Consider the following 15,699-nt stretch of genomic DNA (forward strand, 5'->3'; position numbering starts at 1 on the left):
TTTCAATGCGAGATGAGGAAATTTTGCACTGCAGAATCTCAAGAGAAAACACACATTCCTGCTTGAAAGGCAAAAGGTACTTGACACCCTTTATGCGACTCAGAAAATTCCCTCACACAGCCGTCCCCATTGGAGAGGAGAACACACTTTATGGACTCAACTCGAGAAGACGCCCTATTCCCATTTAAGGGCTCGAGAGTAATCCGGAAGTTCCACTTACAACAAAAAAGGGGACCTGACTTCCCTGAAGCAACCCGAGCTAGTTCCTGAGGTCCCCGTCGCACCTCGAGAAGTACCCCCAATTCCCGCTGCAACTCGAGAAACACCACAAAATTATCTGCTCAATGCGAAATGAGGAAATTTTGCGCTGTAGAATCTCAAGAGAAATCCCGCATTCTCGCTTCAAAGTCACTGTGGTATTTGACACCCTTAATGCGACTCAAAAGTTCGCTCAAACAGCCGTCCCCATTGGAGAGAAGAACACACCTTATGGACTCAAATCGAGAAGAGGCCCTATTCCCATTTAAGATCTTGACATTAATCCCGAAGTTCCCGTTCCAACATAAAAGGGGAACTGACTTCCCTGAGGCAACCCAGGCGAGTTCCTGAGGTCCCCGTCGCAACTCGAGAAGTACCCCCAGCTTCCCAACGCAACTAGAGAAACACCACAAAATTATCCACTCAATGCGAGATGAGGAAATTTTCCGCTGCAGAATCTCAAGAGAAATCCCAAATTCCCAGTATAATGTCAAAAGGGTACTTTACACCCTTCATGCGACTCAGAAATTTCCCTCACACAGCCATCCCCATTGGAGAGGAGAACACACTTTTTGGACTCAACACGAGAAGAGGACCTATTCCCATTTAATGGCTCTAGAGAATTCCCGAAGTTCCCCTTATATCACAAAAGGGGACGTGACATCCTTGAAGCAACCTGAGAAAGTTCCTGAGGTCCACCTCGCAGCTCGAAAACACCACAAAATTATCCCCTCAATGCGAGATGAGGAAAATTTGTGCTGCAGAATTTCAAGAGAAATCCCACAACCGGCTTGAAAGGCAAAATGGTACTTGACACCCGTTATGCGACTCAGAAAGTTCCCTAACATCCGCCATTTGGAGAGAAGAATTCACTTTTTGGACTCAACTCGAGAAGACACCCTATTCCCCTTTAACGGCTTGAGAGTAATCCGGAAGTTCCCCTTCCAACACAAAATGGGATCTGAATTCCCTGAAGCAACCCGAGCGAGTTCCTGAGGTCCCCATCGCAACTCGAGAAGTACCCCCAGCTTCCGGCCGCAACTCGAGAAACACCAAATTACCCCCTCAATGCGAGATGAGGAAATTTTGTGCTCTAGAAGCTCAAGAGAAATCCCACATTCCCTGTGAAAGGCAAAAGGGTAATTGACACCTTTCATGCGACTCAGAAAATTTCCTCACACAGCCGTTACCATTGGAGAGGAGAACACATTTTTTGGACTCAACTCGAGAAGAGGTCCTATTCCCATTTAATGGCTTGAGAGTAATTGGGAAGTTCCCCTTCCTTCATAATAAAGGAACTTACTTCCCTGAAGCAACCTGGGCGAGTTTCTGAAGTCCCCGTCGCAACTGGAGAAATACCCGCAGCTTTCCGCCCCAACTCGAGAAACACCACAAAATTATCCCCTCAATGCGAGATGAGGAAATTTTGTGCAGCGGAATCTCAGTAGAAATGCCACATTCACGCTTGAGAGGCAAAAGTGTATTTGACACCATTTATGCGACTCAGAATATTCCTTCAAACAGCCGTCCCCATTGGAGAGGACAACAAACTTTATGGACTCAACTCAAGAAGAAACCGTATTCCCATTTAAGGGCTCGAGAGTAATCCCGAAGTTCCCCTTCCAACACAAAAAAGGGTCCTGAATTCCCTGAAGGATCCCGAGGAAGTCCCTGTATTCCCATTTGCAACTCATAAAGTACCCCCAGCTTCCACTGAGACTAGAGAAACACCATAAAATTATCCCCACAATGCGAGATGAGGAAATTTGAGCTGCAGAATCTCAGGAGAAATCCCACATTCCCGCTTGAAAGGCAAAAGTGTTCTTGACACGCTTTATGCAACTCAGAAAGTTCCCTAACAGCCGTTACCATTGGATAGGAGATAACACTTTATGGACTCAACTCGAGTAGAGGCCCTATTACCATTTAACGCCTCGAGAGTAATGTGGAAGTTTCCCTTCCAAAAGGGAAACTGACTTCCCTGAAACAACCCGAGCGAGTTCCTGAGGTCCTCATTGCAACTCGAGAAGTACCCACGGGTTCCGCCACAACACAATATAAACCACAAAATTGCCCCTCAATGCGAAATGAGGAAATTTTGTGCTTCAGAATCTCAAGAGAAATCCCTCATTCCTTCTTGAAAGGCAGAGGGGTACTTGACACCCTTTATGCAACTCAGAAATTTCCCTCATACAGCTGTCCCGATTGGAGAGGAAAACACACTTTTTGTACTCAAATCTAGAAGAGGCCCTATTCATATTTAATGGCTCGAGAGTATTCCGGAAATTCCCCTTCCAACACAAAAGGGGAAATGACTTCCCAGAAGCAACCCGAGGGAGTTCCTGAGGTCTCCGTCGCAACTCGAGTTTTACCCCAAGCTTCCCGCCGCAAATCGAGAAACACCACAAAATTATCCCCTCAATTGAAGATGAGGAAATTTTGCGCTGCAGAATCTCAAGAGAAATCCCAAATTCCCGCTTGCAAGGTAAAAGGGTACATGACAACCTTTATGTGACCCCAAAATTTCCCTCACCCAGCAGTCCCCATTGGAGAGGAGAACATAGATTATGGACTCAACTCGAGAAGAGGCCCTATTCCCATTTAACGGCTCGAGTGTAATCCCGAAGTTCCTCTTCCAACACAAAAGGGGACCTGACTTCCCTGAAGCAACTCGAGCAGTTCCTGAGGTCCCCGTGGCAACTCGATAAGTAACCCAAATTCCTGCCACAAATCGAGAAACACCACTAAATTATCTGCTCAATGCGAGATGAGGAAATTTTACGCTGTAGAATCAGAAGAGAAATCCCGCATTCTCACTTCAAAGGCACTATGGTATTTGACAAACTTTATGCGTTTCAGAAAGTTCCCTGACACTGCCATCCCCATTGGAGAGGAGAACACACTTTATGGACTCAACACAAGAAGAGGCCCTATTCCCATTTAATGGCCTGAGAGTACCCCCGAGGTTCACTTTCCAAAACAAAAGAGAACCTGACTTCCCTGAAACAAAATGAAAGAACTACTGTGGTCTCCTTCGCAACTAGAGAAGTACCCCCATCTTCCAGCCTTAACTCGAGAATCACCACAAAATTATCCCCTCAATGCGAGATGAGGAAACATTGTGCTGCAGAGTCTCAAGAGAAATCCCATATTCCCGCTTGAAAGGCATTAGTGTACTTGACATCCATTATTCGACTCAGAAATTTTCCTCACACAGCCGACCCCATTAGACAGGAGAACACACTTTAGGGACTCCCCTCAATAAGAGGCCCTATTCCCATTTATCGGCTTGAGAGGAATCCCAAATTTTCCATTCCAGCACTAAAGGGGACCTGACTTCCCTGAAGCAACCCAAGCGAGTTACTGAGGTCCCCGTCGCACTTTGAATAGTACCCCGATCTTCCCGCTGAAACTCGAGGAACACCACAAAATTATCCCCTCAATGCGAGATGAAGAAATTTTGCGCTGCAGAATCTCAAGAGAAATCCCACATTCCTGCTTGAAAGGAAAAATGGTACTTGACAGCCTTTATGTGACTCAAAAATTTCCCTCACCCAGCCGTCCCCATTGGATAGGAGAACACACTTTATGGACTCAAAACGAGAAGAGGCCCTATTCCCATTTAATGGCTCGAGAGTTACCCCAAAGTTCCCCTTTCAACAGAAAAGTGGACCTGACTTCCCTGAAGCAACTGGATTGAATTCCTGAGGTCCCCGTCGAAACTCAAGAAGTACCCCCTTTTCCCGACGCAACTCGAGAAACACCGCTAAATTATCTACTCAATGCGAGATGAGGACATTTTACGGTGTAGAATCTCAAGAGAAATCCCAAATTCCCGCTTGAAAGGCAAAAGTTTACCTGACACCCTTTAAGCGACACAGAAAGTTCCCTCACATAACCGTTCCCATTGGAGAGGAGAACACATTTTAAGGACTCAAGTCGAGAAGAGGCTCTATTCCCATTTAACGGCTCAAGAGTAATCCGGAAATTCCCCTTCCAACATAATAGGGGACCTGACTTCCCTGAAGCAAAACGAGCAAATTCCTGAGTTTCCCGTCTCATATTGAAAAGTACCCCCAGCTTCCCGATGCAACTCGAGAAACACCACAAAATTATCCCCTCAATGCGAGATGTGGAAATTTTGCGCTGCAGAACCACAAGTGAAATCCCAAATTCCCTCTATAAAGTCAAAAGGGTACTTTACACCCTTTATGCAGCTCAGAAATTTCCTTCACACAGACGTCCCCTTTTTGAGATGAGAACACACATTTTGGACTCAACACGAGAAGAGGACCTATTCCCATTTAAAGGCCTAAGAGAAATCACGAAGTTCCCCTTCCATCACAAAAGGGGACCTGACTTCCTTGAAACAACCCGCGAAAGTTCTGGAGGTCTGCCTCGCAACTCGAGAAACACCACAAAATTATCCCCTCAATGTGAGATGTGGAAATTTTGCACTGCAGAATCTCAAGAGAATTTCCACATTCCCGCTTGAAAGGAAAAAGTGTACTTGACACCGTTTATGGGACTCAGAAATTTCCCTCACACAGCCGTCCCCATTGGAGAGGAGAACACACTTTATGGACTCAACCTGGGAAGAGGCCGTATTCCCATTTAACGGCTCGAGAGTAATCCCGAAGTTCCCCTTTCAACACAAAAGGGGACCTGACTTCACTGAAGCAACCCGAGTGAGTTCCTGAGGTCCAGTCGCAACTCGAGAAGTACACCCAGCTTCCAGCCACAACTCGAGAAACACCACAAAATTATCCCGTCAATGCGAGATGAGGAAATTTTGCGCTGCACATACAAGAGAAATCCCACATTCCCGCCTGAAAGGCAAAAGGGTTCTCGACACACTTTATTCAGTTCAGTTCAGTCGCTCAGTCGTGTCCGAATCTCTGCGACCCCATGAATAGTTGTACGCCGTACCTCCCTGTCCTTTACCATCTCCTGGAGTTCACTTAAGCTCATGTCCACAGATTTGGTGATGCCATCCAGCCATCTCATTCTCTGTCGTCCCCTTCTCCTCCTGCCCCCAACCTTTCCTAGCATCAGAATCTTTTCCAGTGAGTCAACTCATCGCCTGAGGTGGCCAAAGTATTGCAGTTGCAGCTTTAGCATCAGTCCTTCAAATGAACACCCAGGATTGATCTCCCTTAGAATGGACTGGTTGGATCTTCTTGCAGTACAAGGGACTCTCAAGAGTCTTCTCCAACACCACAGTTCAAAAGCATCAATTCTTCGGTGATCAGCTTTCTTCACAGTCCAACTCTCACATCCATACATGACCACGGGAAAAACCATAGCCTTGACTAGACTGACCTTGGTTGGCAAAGTAATGTCTCTGCTTTTTAATATACTATCAAGTTTGGTCATAACTTTCCTTCCTAGGAATAAGCGCCTTTTATTTTCATGGCTGCAATCAGCATCTGCAGTGATTTTGGAGCCCCCCAAAATAAAGTGTGACACTGTTTCCACTGTTTTTCCATTTATTTCCAGTGAAGTTATGGGACCAGATGCCATGATCTTTATTTTCTGAATGTTGAGCTTCAAGGCAACCTTTTCACTCTCCTCTTTCACTGTCATCAAGAGGCTTTTGAGTTCCTCTTCATTTTCAGCCATAAGGGTGGTGTCATCTGCATATATAAGGTTATTGATATTTCTCCCAGCTATCTTGATTCCAGCTTGTTCTTCTTCCAGCCCAGCGTTCCTCATGATGTACTCTGCATATAAGTTAAATAAGCAAGGTGACAATATACAGCCTTGAGGTACTCCTTTTCCTATTTGGAACCAGTCTGTTGTTGCATGTACAGTTCTGACTGTTGCATCCTGACCTGCATACAGGTTTCCCAAGAGGCAGGTCAGGTGGTCTGGTATTCCCATCTCTTTTAGAATCTTCCACAGTTTATTGTGATCCACACAGTCAAAGGGTTTGGCATAGTCAATGAAGCAGAAATAGATGTTTTTCTGGAACTCTCTTGCTTTCTCCATGATCCAGCGGATGTTGGCAATTTGATCTCTGGTGCCTCTGCCTTTTCTAAAACCTTCTTGAACATCTGGGAGTTCACGGATCACATACTGCTGAAGCCTGGCTTGGAGAATTTTGAGCATGAATTTACTAGCGTGTGAGATGAATGCAATTGTGTGGTAGTTTGAGTATTCTTTTGCATTGCCTTTCTTTGGGATTGGAATGAAGACTGAACTTTTCCAGTCCTGTGGCCACTGCTGAGTATTCCAAATTTGTTGGCATATTGAGTGCAGCACTTTCACAACATCGTCTTTCAAGATTTGAAATAGCTCAACTGGAATTCCATTACTTCCACTAGCTTTGTTCGTAGTGATGCTTTCTAAGGCCCACTTGACTTCACATTCCAAGATGTCTGGCTCTAGGTCAGTGATCATATTTTCGTGACTATCCTGGTCGTGAAGACCTTTTATGTACAGTTCTTCTGTGTATTCTTGCCACCTCTTCTTAATATCTTCTGCTTCTCTTAGGTCCATACCATTTCTGTCCTTTATCGAGCCCATCTTTGCATGAAATGTTCCCTTGAAATCTCTAATTTTCTTGAAGAGATCTCTTGTTTTTCCTATTCTATTGTTTTCTTCTAATTCTTTGCATTGATCACCGAGGAAGGCTTTCTTATCTCTCCTTGCTATTCTTTGCAACTCTGCATTCTAATGCTTATATCTTTCCCTTTCTCCTTTGATTTTCACTTCTCTTCTTTTCACAGCTATTTGTAAAGGTCACCTCAGACAGCCATTTTGCTTTTTTTGCATTTCTTTTCCATGGGGATGCTCTTGGTCCCTGTCTCCTGTACAGTGTCACGAACTTCCGTCCAGAGTTCATCAGACACTCTGTCTATCAGATCTAGTCCCTTAAATCTATTTCTCACTTCCATTGTATAATCATACAATGATTTGATTTAGGTCATATCTGAATGGCCTAGGGGTTTTCCCTACTTTCTTCAATTTAAGTCTGAATTTGGCAATAAGAATTTCATGATCTGAGCCACAGTCAGTTCCTGGTGTTGTTTTTGCTAACTGTATACAGCTTCTCCTTCTTTGGCTACAGAGAATATAATTAATCTGATTTCGGTGTTGACCATCTGGTGATGTCCACGTGTAGAGTCTTCTCTTGTGTTGTTGGAAGAGGGTGTTTGCTATGACCAGTGTGTTCTCTTGACAAAAGTCTATGAGCCTTGGCCCTGCTTCATTCCATGCTCCAAGGCCAAATTTGCCTGTTACTCCAGGTGTTTCTTGACTTCCTACTTTTGTATTCCATTCCCCTATAATGAAAAGGACATCTTTTTTGTGTGTTAGTTCTAATAGGTTTTGCAGGTCTTCATAGAACCGTTCAACTTCACATTCTTCAGCGTCACTGATTGGGGCATAGGCCTGGATTACTGTAATGTTGAATGTTTTGCCTTGGAAACGAACAGAAATCATTCTGTCGTTTTTAAGATTGCATCCAAGTACTGCATTTCGGACTCTTTTGTTGACCATGATGGCTACTCCATTTCTTCTAAGGGATTCCTGCCCACAGTCGTAGATATAGTGCTCATCTGAGTTAAATTCACCCATTCCAGTCCATTTTAATTCACTGATTCCTAGAATGTCTATGTTCACTCTTGCCATCTCCTGTTTGACCACTTCCAATTTGCCTTGATTCATGGACCTAACATTCCAGGTTCCTAGGCAATATTGCTCTTTACAGCACCGGACCTTGCTTCTATCACTGTTCACATCCACAACTGGGTACTGATTTTGCTTTTGCTCCATCCCTTCATTCCTTCTAGAGTTATTTCTCCACTGATCTCCAGTAGCATACTGGGCACCTACCGACCTGGGGAATTCCTCATTCAGTATCCTGTCATTTTGCCCTTTGATACTGTTCATGGGGTTCTCAAGGCAAGTATACTGAAGTGGATTGCCATTCCCTTCTCCAGTGGACCACATTCGGCTGTGGTCCATGTGATCAGATCGACTAGTTTCCTGTGATTATGATTTCAGTGTGTCTGCCCTCTGATGCCCCCTCACAATACCTACCGTCTTATTTGGGTTTCTCTTACCTTGGGTGTGGGATATCTCTTCACAGCTGCTCCAAGAAAGTGCAGCCGCTGCAACTTACCTTGGATGAGGGGTATGTCCTCAAGGCTGCCCCTCCTGACCTTGAACGTGAGTAGCTCCTCTCGGCCCTCCCCCGCACAGCCACAGCCTATTGGACGTGGGGTAGCTCCTCTTGGGTGCTTACCCTGGGATCAGGCGTGGGGTAGCTCCTCACGGCCGTGCATCTTTGAATGGTCGGTGCGCTGGGGCCGGCAACTCTCACATCTGCGCGGGTAGGGTCAGTGTCTCTCGGAACTCCGTGGAAAGGGCCGGCGTCTCTCGCATCTGCACAGACAGGGCTGGCGTCTCTCACGTCTGCACGGCCGGGGCCTGGGTCTCTCCCTTCTCTCCCGTACTTGACACCCCTTATGCGACTCAGAAAGTTCCCTCACACAGCCGTACCCATTGGAGACAAGAACACACTTTATGCACTTAACTCGAGAAGAGGTCCTATTCCCATTTAATGGCTTTAGAGTATTCCGTAAGTTCCCCTTCCAGCACAAAAGGGGACCTGACATTCCTGAAGCAACCCAAGCGAGTTCCTGAGGTCCCCGTCGTAACTCGAGAATTACACTGAGCTTCCCGTCGCAACTCGAGAAACACCACAAAATTATCCGCTCAATGCGAGATGAGGAAATTTTTGCTGCAGAATCTCAAGAGAAATCCCACATTCCCATCTGAAAGGCAAAAGGGTACTTGACATATTTATGCGACTCAGAAAGATCCCTAACAGCCGTCCCCATTGGAGAGGAGAACAAACTTTAAGGACTCAACTCGAGAAGAATCCATATTCCTATTTAACGGCTTGAGAGTGTTCCAAAACTTCCCCTTCCAGCACAAAAGGGTACCTGACTTCCCTGAAGCAACCCGACCGAGTTCCTGAGGTCCCCGTCACAACTTGAGAAGTGCTCCCAACTTCCCACCGCAAATCGAGAAACAACGCAAAATTATTCACTCAATGTGAAACAAGGAAATATTTGGGCTGCAGAATCTCAAGATAAAATCAACATTCCCGCTTGAAAGGCAAAAGGGTACTTGACACATTTATGCGACTCCGAAAGTTCCCTAACAGCCGTCCCCATTGGAGAGCAGAACACATTTTATGCACTCAACTTGAGAGGAGGCCCTTTTCCCATTTAAGGGCTTGAAAGTAATCCGGAAGTTCCCCTTCAAACACAAAGGGGAACTGACGTCCCTGAAGCAACCCGAGCGAGTTCCTGAGGTCCCCATCGCAACTCGAGAAGTACCCCCAGCTTCCCACCGCAACTCGAGAAACACCACAAAATTATCCCCTCAATGCAAGAAGAGGAAATTTTGCACTGCAGCATCTCAACAGAAATCCCACATTCCCTCTTGAAATGCAAAAGGGTACTTGAAACCCTTTATGTGACTCAGAATGTTCCCTCCACCTGCCGTCCCCATTGGAGAGGAGAACACAATATATGGACTCAAATCAAGAAGAGGCCAATTCCCATTTAACGTCTCGAGTTTTATCCCGAAGCTCCTCTTCCATCACAAAGAGGAACTGGCTTCCCTGAAACAACCCAAGCGAGTTCCTGAGGTCCCCGTTGCAACTCGAGAAGTACCCTCAGCTTCCCGCTGCAACTCAAGAAACACCACAAAATTATCCCTTCAATGCGAGATGAGGAAAATTTCCGTTGCAGAATCTCAAGAGATAACCCACATTCACTCTTCAAAGGCAAAAGGGTACTTGACACCCTTTATGCGACTCAGAAAGTTCCCTCAAACAGCCATCCCCATTGGAGACGAGAACACACTTTATGGACTCAATTCAAGAAGAGGCCCTATTCCCATTTAACAGCTCAACAGTAATTCGGAAGTTCCCCTTCCAACACAAAAAGGGACCTGACTTCCTTGAAGAAACCTGAGCGAGTTCCTGAGGTTCCCGTCACAACTCAAGAAGTACTCTCTGCTTACCGCTGTAACACGAGCCTCACCACAAAATTTTCTCGTCAATTCGAGATGAAGAATTTTGTAATGCAGAATCTCAAGAGTAATCCCACATTCCCTCTGGAAAGGCAAAAGTGTACTTGACACTCTCTATGCGACTCAGAAAATCCCCTCAAACTGTCATCCCCATTGGAGAGGAGAGCACACTTTATGCACTCAACTCGAGAAGAGGCCGATTCCCATTAAACGGCTCGAGAGGAATCCCGAAGATCCCCTTCCAACACAAAAGGAATCCTGACTTCCCTGAAGCCACCCGAGCCAGTTCCTGAGGTCTCCATCGCGATTTGAGATTTACCCCAAGCTTCCCGCTGCAACTTGAGAAACAACAGAAAATTATACCTTCAATACGAGATGAGGAAAATTTCCGTTGCAGAATCTGAAGAGAAATCCCATATTCACTCTTCAAAGGCAAAACGGTACTTGACACCTTTTATGCGACTCAGAAATTTCCCTCAAACAGCCTTCCCCATTAGAGAGGAGAACACAATTTATGGACTCAATTCGACAAGAGGCCCTATTCCCATTTAAGGGCCTGAGAGTAATCCCGAAGTTACCCTTCCAACAAAAAAGGGGATATGATTTCCTAAAGAAGCCCGAGCGAATTCCTGAGGTTCCCGTCGCTAACACGAGATGTACACCAAGCTTCCGGCCGCAACTCGAGAAACACCACAAAATAATCCCGTCAATACGAGATTATGAAATTTTGTTCTGCAGAATCTCAAGAGATATCCCACATTCCCTCTTGAAAGGCAAAATGATACTTAACACCATTTATGCGACTCAGGATGTTCCCTCAAACTGCAGTCCCCATTGGACAGGAGAACACACTTTATGGACTCAAATCGAGATGAGGCCCTATTCCCATTTAACGGCTTACAGTAATCCGGAAGTTCCATTTTCAACACAAAAGGGGACATGACTTCCCTGAAGAAATCCAAGCGAGTTTTTGAGGTTCCTGTCTCAACTCGAGAAGTACCCCCATCTTCCCTCCACAACTCGTGAAACACCACAAAATTATCCTCTCAATGCGATATGAGAGAATTTTGCGCTGCAGAAAATCAAGAGAAATCCGACATTCCCTCTTGAAATGCAAAAAGGTACTTGACACCCTTTATGTGATTCAGAGATTTCCCTCACACAGCCGTTCCCATTGGAGAGGAGAACACACTTTATGGACTCAACTCGAGAAGAGGCCCTATTCCCATTTAACGGCTCGAGAGTAACCCAGATGTCCCCCTTCCAACACAAAAGGGGACCTGACTTCCCTGAAAAAACCCGAGAGAGATGCTGAGGTTCTCGTTGCAAAATGAGAATACTCCCAGCTTCCCGCCGTAACTCGAGAAATACCACAAAATTATTCCGTCAATGCGAGATGAGGAAATTTTGCACTGCAGAATCTCAGCAGAAATCCCACATTCCCACTTGACAGGCAAAAGTGTACTTGGCACCCTTAATACGACTCAGAAAGTTTCCTAAAAGCTGTCACCATTGGAGAGGAGAAGACACTTCATGGACTCAACTGGAGTAGAGGCCAATTCCCATTTATCGGCTCGGGAGCAATCCCGAAGTACCCCTTCCAACACAAAAGGGGACCTGACTTCCTGAAAGCAACCTGAGCGAGTTCCAGGGGTACCAATCGCAACTCGAGAAGTACCTGCAGCTTCCCCCCGCAACTCGAGAAACACCAAAAAATTAACCTTTCAATGCGAGATGAGGAATATTTCCGCTGCAGAATCTCAAGAGATATCCCACATTCCCGCTTGAAAGGCAAAAGGGTACTTGACACTCTTTATGTGGCTCAGAAAGTTCCCTCACACTGTCGTCACCATTGGAGAGAAGTACACACTTTATGGACTCAACTCGAGAAGAGGGCCTATTCCCATTTAAGGGCTCGAAAGTAATCCGGAAGTTCCCCTTCAAACACAAAGTGGACCTGACTTCCCTGAAGAAACCCGAGCGAGTTCCCGAGGTCCCAGACGCAACTCGAGAACTACCCCCAGCTTCCCACCGCAACTCGAGAAACACCAAAAAATTATCCCTTCAATGCGAGAGAAGGAAATTTTGCGCTGCAGAATCTCAAGAGAAAACCCACATTCACTCTTCAAATGCAAAAGTGTCCCTGACACCCTTTATGCGACACAGTAAGTTCCCTAATATCCGTCAGATTGGAGAGGAGAACACACTTTATGGACTCAACCCGAGAAGAGGCCCTATTCAAATTTAAGGGCTGGAGAGAAATCCAGAAGTTCCTCTTCCAACACAAAAGTGGACCTGACTTCCCTGAAGCAACCCAAGCAAGTTCCTGAGGTCCCCGTTGCAACTTGAGTAGTACCCCCAGCTTCCCTCGTCTTCTCGAGAAACACGACAAAATTATCCCCTCAATGCGAGATGAGGACATTTTGCTCTGCAGAATCACAAGAGAAATCCCACACTCCCGCTTGAAAGGCAAAAGGGTACTTTATGCGACTCAGAAAGTTCCCTCACAGAGCCGTCCTCATTGGCGAGGAGAACACACTTTATGGACTCAACCTGAGAAGAGGCCCTATTCCCATTTAAGGGCTCGAGAGTAATCAGGAAGTTCCCCTTCCAACACAAAAGAAGACCTGACTCCCCTCAAGCAACGCGAGCGAATTCCTGAGGTACCTTTTGCAACCCGAAAAGTACCCCCAGCTTCCTGGTGCAACTCGAGAAACAGCACAAAATTATCCCCTCAATGCGAGATGAGGAAATTTTGCACTGCAGCTTCTGAAGAGAAATCCCACATTCCCGCTGGAAAGGCAAAAGGGTACTTGACAACCTTTATGCGCCTCAGAAAGTTCCCTCACAGAGCTGTCAACATTGGCGAGGAGAACACACTTTATGGACTCAACTCGAGAAAAGGCCCTATTCCCTTTTAACGTCTCCAGGTAATCCCGAAGTTCCCCTTCCTTCACCAAAGTGGAACTGTTTCCCTGAAGCAACCCGAGCGAGTTCCTGAGGTCCACGTTGCAACTCGAGAAGTACCCCCAGTTTCCTGCCGCAACTCGAGAAACAGCACAAAATTATCCCCTCAATTCTAGATGAGGATATTTTGGGCTCAGAATCTCAAGGGAAATCCCAAATTCACGCTTGAAAGGAAAAAGGGTACTTGACACCCTTTATGCCACTCAGAAAGTTCACTCACAGAGCCGTCCCCACTGGAGAGGAAAACACACTTTATGGACTCAACTCGAGAAGAGGGCCTATTCACATTTAAAGGCTTGAGAGTAATCCCGAAGTTCCCCTTCCAAAACTAAAGGGTCCTGACTTCCCTGAAGCAACCCGAGGGAGTTCCTGAGGTCCCCGTTGTAACTCGAAAAGTACCCCAAGCTTCCCGCCGCTTCTCGAGAAACAAGAAAATTATCCCCTCAATGCGAGATGAGGAAATTTTTCCCTGCAGAATCTCAAGGGACATCCCAAATTCCCGATTGAAAGGCAAAATGGTATTTGACACCATTTATGTGACTCAGAACGTTCCCTCACACAGCCGTCCCCATTGGAGAGGAGAACACAGTTTATGGACTCAACTCGAGAATAGGCCCTTTTCCAAATTAACGGCTGGAGGGTAATCATGAAGTTCCTCTTCCTTCACAAAAGGGGAACTACTTCCCTGAAGCAAGCTGAGCGAGTTGCTGAGGTCCCCATCACAACTAGAGAAGTACACCTGCTTCCCGGCTCAACTCAAGAAACACCACAAAATTATCCCCTCAATGCGAGATGAGGAAATTTTGCTCTGCAGAATCACAAGAGAAATCCCACATTCCCGCTTGAAAGGCAAAAGTGTACTTGACAACCTTTATGCGCCTCAGAAAGTTCCCTAACATCCGTCCCCATTGGAGAGGAGAACACACTTTAAAGACTCAACAGTAGAAGAGGCCTTATTCCCATTTAAGGGGTGGAGAGTAATCCCGAAGTTCCCCTTCCTTCTCAAAAGGGGAACTTACATCCCTGAAGCAACCCGGGCAAGTTCCTGAGGTCCCCATCGCAATCCGAGAAGTACCCCCAGCTTCCCTCCGAAACTCGAGAAACACCACCAAATTAACCACTCAATGTGAGATGAGGAAATTTTGCGCTGCATATTCTCACGAGAAATCCCACGTTCACGCTTGAAAGGCAAAATGGTACTTGACACCCTTTATGCGACTCAGAAAGTTCCCTCACACAGCCATCCCCATTGGAGTGGAGTACACACTTTATGGACTCAACTCAAGAAGAGGTCCTATTCCCATTTAAGGGCTCGAGAGTAATCCCGAAGTTCCCCTTCTTTCACAAAAGAGGAACTTATTTCCCTTAAGCAACCCGAGCGAGTTCCTGAGGTCCCCTTCTCAACTAGAGAAGTACCCCTAGCTTCCCGCCGCAACTCGAGAAACACCACAAAATTATCCCCTCAATGCGAGATGAGGAAATTTTGCGCTGCAGAATCTTAAGAGAAATCCCACTTTCCCCCTTGAAAGGCAAAAGGGTACTTGACACTCTTTGTGTGACTCGGAAAGTTCCCTAATAGCCGTCCCAATTGGAGAGGAGAAGACACTTTATGGACTCAACACGAGCAGAGGCCCTATTCCCATTTAATGGCTGAGAGTAATCAGTAAGTTCTTCTTCCAACAGAAAGGAGACCTGACTTCCCTGAAGCAACCAAAGCGAGTTCCTGAAGTCTACATCGCAAATTGAGATGTACCCACAGCTTCCTGCCCTAACTCGAGAAACAACAAAAATTATCCCCTCCTTGCAAAATAAGGAAATTTTGCGCTGCAGAATCTCAAGAGAAACCCCACATTCCCGCTTGAAAGGCAAAAGTGTACTTGACACCATTTATGTGACGCAGAAAGTTCCCACAAACAACCATCCCCATTGGAGAGGAGAACAAATTTTATGGATTCAACTGGAGAAGAGTCCCTATTGCCATTTAACAGCGCGAGAGTAATCCCGAATTTCCCCTTCCAACACAAAACGGCGTCCTGAATTCCCTGAAGGAACCCGAGGGAGTTCCTGTATTCCACGTTGCAACTCAAAAAGTATCCCCAGCTTCCGACAAAACTCCAGAAACCTCACAAAATTATCCCCTCAATGCGAGATGAGGAAATTTTGCTGTCCCCATTGGAGAGGAGAACACACTTTATGGACTCAACTCGAGAAGAGGCCTTATTCCCATTTAACGGCTCGGGAGAAATCCCGAAGTTCCCTTTCCAAAAAAAAAAGGGGTCCTGAATTCCCTGAAGCAACCCGACGAAGTTCTTGTATTCCGCGTTGCAACTCGAGAATTACGCCTAGCTTCCCGCCGAAACTCAAGAAAAAACACAAAAATATCCCCTCACTGCGAGATGAGGAAATTTTGCCCTTCACAAT

The sequence above is a fragment of the Moschus berezovskii genome, chromosome 3, assembly GCF_049115385.1.
Source record: "Moschus berezovskii isolate FMDL1 chromosome 3, NW_MosBer_1.0, whole genome shotgun sequence".
Lineage (NCBI taxonomy): Eukaryota > Metazoa > Chordata > Mammalia > Artiodactyla > Moschidae > Moschus > Moschus berezovskii.